The sequence below is a fragment of the Phallusia mammillata genome, chromosome 4, assembly GCF_965637545.1.
Source record: "Phallusia mammillata chromosome 4, kaPhaMamm4.hap1.1, whole genome shotgun sequence".
NCBI lineage: Eukaryota > Metazoa > Chordata > Ascidiacea > Phlebobranchia > Ascidiidae > Phallusia > Phallusia mammillata.
The window spans coordinates 11,224,184-11,230,183 of record NC_137255.1 but is presented as its reverse complement, the minus strand read 5'-3'; positions in this window follow the sequence as shown (position 1 = coordinate 11,230,183).

Here is a 6,000-nt window from a genome sequence, read left to right as displayed (position 1 = left end):
ACGCTTAATGCCAGCGTAAGAAAGTTTAGCAAAATGTAGCAGCGACTTCGTTACGTTAAAATTAAGCAGAAATAACTTCGCATCGCACAGTGAATTGCTGCTGTTGTTTGGTTGAAGTCAACTGAACAGGTTATCCATTATTTCCGTTTTGTTGGTGAAATAACGACTCCGAGTCGAGTCTCTACTAAGACGAGTCCAAGTCAAGTCGAATCTCTTCACAACTGAGACTCGAGTCAAGTCGAGTCTTTTAAAAAGGTGACTCGAGTCGGACGCTAGTCGAGTCACTGACTCGAGTCTCCCCATCACTGCCAGTAACCATTGTTTTCAACCAAAGAAAGCAATTGTTTGCTCATAATCGTAATATTGTTTTGTCTATGATTTTCTCAGATGCGTTAGAAGTCGTGAAATGGACCTTGCGTGTTGTAGTAGCAATTAAATTAGGTTTTAACTGTTAACTGAATCTTTCGTGTTGCTGAAGAATCTAACTGCCTACATCTGCTCAAAAGGCAGAACTTTTATACAAATAACAATCTCATAGGGGGGCGATTTTGAGCCAGTGCCTTGGAAAGGGGTCGATTGAGCTAAAAAGGTTGAAGACCCCTGGTTTAGACTAATCAAGTGCCCCATTTTGCCTCCGAGGAGCCGGCGCCCATGTTTGCAGATGTCAATGCCATAGGTTTTGTGAGCTCCTTCAAAGAATTTCCAACACTATGCGAAACCCCCGTTTTAGCTGCCTGTAAATACTATTAAAAGCAACTACAACATGGGCAGGAACTTGGCCGAATGGACCGACGCGCTTGACCCAGCGTCAAAAGTTCGATCCCGGTGAAAAAAAGATATTGTGGTTTTGCATAAATTTACAACAAACATATATCTGTGTGGCAGTTAGTCGTTTCGCGGTGTAGCCTTATATCAGGGGTGTCAAACACGCGGCCCGCCAGCCGCATGCGGCCCACGAAGCCCTCCAATGCGGCCCACGAACACTCAACAACAATTGTAGCATTTTGTTAGATTTTTATCTAATTATAAGTTAATAAATTGTTCTTACTTTTCATAAATAAACATTCATATTTTATGAGTAGAAACCATAGTAAAACCGTTCCTCACAGCGTCAAGGGTGTACAACCTGAGGTGTACAATACAAGCCGTACGGCCACACAGATGAGTAAAATATATGTACTGGCGGCCGTGACGCAGTTAAAACCAGGGAGTCGAACCGGAACTGAACCCGAACCCGCGAACCGGTTTGAGCGGTTAATTTCATTAAACCCGAACCGAACCCGAACCGCTAATTACGATTTTCTAAAAACCCGAACCGGAGTTGAACCCTATATTTTGTTTTGCGTTGGACCCGAACCGGAACTGAACCAGTAAAAAATAGTCTGTTTTATATTTTGTGATTTTTTTTCAAAACAGCGCACTTAAGAATACGCAAGATAACACTTATACGGCGTGTCAAAAATAACAGTGCACGGTTAAAAATCTTGTGGGGTGTGATAAGGCCAGGAAGATGATAGGTAGAATTAAATTGAAACGAATGAAAATTTGAACCGGTTTAAAAACCGCAAACCGGTTCGGACCGGATAATTTGCCCAAACCGGAACAAAACCCGAACCCGAAAATATACATTTTTAAAAACCTGAACCGAACCCGAACCCTTAAAAACAAAACGAAGTGAACCCGAACCGAACCTGAACCCGTATGACAAGCGGTTCGACTCCCTGGTTAAAACTCCTTTGCCAAAATTTTTTGATTTTCAAACTGCTCTAAACAGATTTTGTGGTACTGAAAAGAGTATTACCAGTCTATTAGTATCCGTATGCGTCAGACTTTTTGTGCGCATATTGTGTACAAATAATGCGAAAAAACAGGCACCACAAGCATTACAACATAAATTATGACGTTATAAACAGTTAAGACTGATCTTCACACTGTGCACAAGCTAGGTTGTTTAAGTGTATGAAACTAGATTAAAATTCACATCCGGCCCATGGCATAATTTCCAAACTGCAATGTGGCCCACGAACCCCACGAGTTTGACACCCCTGGCCTATATATTGTACAGATCGATTGGCGAAACATTTCGGCCGAATACTATGTTTTCGATGTTTCGGTTTCGGCCCGAACATTTTTGAAAATTCGGTTGAAACCGAACTTTTTGATTGCGTGGAATTAATGCCTAAACTTTCATTTTCGCCAATACGAAACATCATAAATTAACTAATTGTGGTATCTATGAAATACGAGCCACGTTGTCTGCAAAATATTACAAGTTTAGTAAAGCTTCTGCATTGTGAAAGTGATTTTGGTTTATCAAAATTGAGTTCATCAACAACACAAGGTTCAGTTAAGAACATCCATAGAAACGGGGATTTTCGGTTCGGCCTAATCGCCGAATAATAGGTTTCGGTCCGAACCTTTTTGGGCGGGTTCGGTGCATCACTAGGCTAATATAGACTGCCGTTAATGTTTTGACGAAGCCAGTCACATGTATCCACATCAGCACACCGTAGGCTAAACACTATGGTTTCCCTTTTTTGTGCCATGAAAGGTTGGAAAAAAAGCTCAGGCAAAGTTTTTTTAGTCACAAACTTATTGCACCATACAAACCCGTTTTTTTAAGCAAAAATGTATATTCAAGGCAACGAGTGCAAATATTTTAATACACATGTTCACGGCCGCATACATTCGTCTCCGCGGCTGCAGCTTTGTGTACCCCTGTGCTATAACTACTCCATACGTTTTTCATTTTATTTCACTGTGTTCAATAACCTTTTTTAAACTTTGAGCCTTTTTCACAAAAGAAAGTCATTGCGACACCCAATCAGGGTTGGGTAACGAGTCCTATTAGTCGAGTGCCAAGTCAAGTCAAAAGGGGTTCGAGTCTCAAGTCAAGTCAGTTCATTATAGACGTTCGAGTCAAGGCAAGTCCCAAAAAGATTTTGCAAGGAAAGGTTTAAGTTTTGGACAGTTATTCTATTTGAATGTTTTTTCGCGACTTTTTTTGCCACAAAACGGACACCACTTCATTACAGTGAACAAAACCATCAACGTCCCTTTCTTAGAGTAGGGTCAACTTTTTTGAAACACGTTAATTACCACTTATCAAACAGCGTGAACAAGAACGTCAATCCGTTCAAAGGAACCTAAGGGTCGCGACCCAAAGTTGGGTCGCCCGAATCCGATAATTCTGTATAGGGTCGCCTGTTTTTGTGACAATATATGTTGCGTAGCGTTTTTTTTTTCAAACATTTCCCAGGGCTTTAAATTGTTGTCTAATAATAATTTTATGACAACTTTGCGTGATAATGGTTAACTCTGTTTATGACGTCATAAGGTATGTGCTTAGCTCACTGTTGAGCTTTGTTTGGCTGATAATGCGTTGAACCAGCTCTAAACTTCAAGCTAAACGGAAATGTTTGGTCGAAAAAAACGAAAATTTGTTTCAAAATTTTATTTTAAAAACTGACGTATTATCAAAAACTTTACCGGCTTAAATACAAAAATACAACCAAAATAGTAAGAATACATGTCCATATGGGTCGCGAGAAACCACAAAACAAAATTTTGGGAAGTATTTGGGTCGCGTCAAAAAAGGGTGGGAACCATTGCGCTAAAGCGTTTGTACAGTAATATAAGCGCTCAAAAGCGAATACTTGGCCTTGACATGTACTGCATTCGTTTAACCAAACAATGAGTACAACGCTTAATGCCAGCGAAAGAACGTTTTTGTAGCAGCGACTTCGTTACGTAAACGTTACGTAATATTCGCATCGCGAAGTAAAATTTGCTGCTGTTGTTTGGTTGAAGCCAACTGAATAGGTTATCCGTATTAAGACATTTCCGCTTTGTTGGAGCTAGGTAGCCTATGCCGGGTCCGAGTCAAGTCAATTCTCATGGTGTGACGAGTCCAAGTCAAGTCGAGTCTTTATAGGCCTACAGCTGTGACTCGAGTCAAGTCAAATCTTTGAAAAGGGTGACTCGAAAAAAGGTGAAGCCTTTATTAAACACTTGCTTTTCTGCCTGCAAAATTGTTTAAAAAGTAAGAAACGCAAGAATTTTAAGGCCAAGAATACACTATCAAAAGAAATCTCCGTAGCAGTTGTCACGAAAAGCAGCAAAATTCCGAGATCGTCCTGTTTCAGCAACTCCTTGTTTGTAGAAAATACTTCGTGTAGCCCACAACAGCTCAGGTCTCGGTTTACTTTAACTGTAGCTGGAATTCGACTGCCATTTCACTGCATTTTGTTCCTTGTAATTGTTAAAAATAAGACAAAATAAGAACTCAGGTCAAAAACAAGGACATTTCTTAGAAATAAGGACAATAAGTTGTACTAAGACATTGAATCCTGCCTATCAGGCCTAACCGCAGAATTTTCACATTATTGTGCTTTTACTCATTGGCAAATGCTCTTTGCGCTGCCCATCGGTATTTACCAACTTTTGTCTGATGTGAGATTAGGGTCTTGCGGAATATAAGCAGTTTTCACTCTCAGTTCTTATACGTACGTTGTCATTTGTCGACTTGTCAGTCGAATAATAGAATTTCCGAACTGTTGGCGGTTCTAGTACCACCATAGTATAGTATTGTATGCAGTGTTTCATACCGGAACGGAACGAAACCAAATAACGTTATTCGTTCTGAGCAAATTATTTATTTCGTTATTTCGTTCTGGACCGATATTTTCATTTCGTTCCGGTCTGACCGAAATAAATTTATAACGGTATTTTTCGGTATTTCGGTCTAACATTAGAACATTTCGTTGTGGTCGTTACAACTATTAAGCGAAAAACGAAAGAAAGTTGCAACACACAAGAATTATTGTCGGTAGTTGTTACGTCACATAACATTTCTCAATAATGGTCAAACGGATGTAAATTGTAGGTTTTTATTATATCCTAACGGCGCGAAATTTACAGAATTTTTTTCATGTCAAATGTCCAGAACGAAATACCGGAATAAAATAAAACGGTATTTCGTTCCGTTCCGGTATTTTGAATATTTTTTATTTCGGTATTTCGTTCCGGTATTTGAGCCAAAAATTATTTATTTCGTTCCGGTATAACGTTCCGTTCCGTTCCGGTATGAACTATGAAACACTGATTGTATGCCTTTGCCTTACCACTTACTCACCACTGTCAGTCAGTATTTTATGCCATTTCTGAATTACTAATATCGAAATATTGGCAAAATCACTAAAATGTAAGGCAAGGTAAGGTACAGTAGGCAATGGCGGCTATTTGGCTTTGTGTGCACTGTGCCCTCGCCTCGGCCAGTCACAATCTTGGCTTGTTTGTGCGAGTTAAGTATATTGTGCTTTTAAGGAAGCAGGTAGTAAAAGTTTGTCTTGTAACTTTATTTCTTTTTATGATTTTAGCTTTTAACGGCAATATATATATCAATATCATATAGGTAGTAATGCAATGCTATGCGAGTTAGAAGCCTTGATTAACCACAGGCCCCAAAATGTAAAATTACAATAAAATAAACTTGTGTGTGTTTGACTACAATGGCTTTAGGTTCAGGTATTACCCACAATTTGCTATTCTGCTTTTATTGATTTTAGTACATTTTGAATCATTATAATAAACTTATGTAAGATTTTTTTTGTCATAGCTTGCTTAACTAGTTTAAAAGTGTCAGTGACTCAGTTATAATAATCTTTTGCCATGTTTAAAAGCCAAGGTTTTGTTGCAATAGTTACATAAGCACTGTAATGTTATTGTTTTCGCACTCAAGGTTCGAAACTTCGAATAGTACATTGCTAGTATTTGCTTTGTGTAGATTGCATATTTTAGAGTAACCCATTTATAATACATTTCCCACCGAGTTATACAAGTACTTGTCAGTGGTTCAGGGTTGCCATCGACTTGAAACCAAAAATAAGGACAATCGAAAAATCCAATTTTCATATGAAACATAACAAACGTTTTTGAACAAGATACGAACCATGACATATCACATGTCATATTTTTTTGCCCAGGAAAATCTGTTCCAGC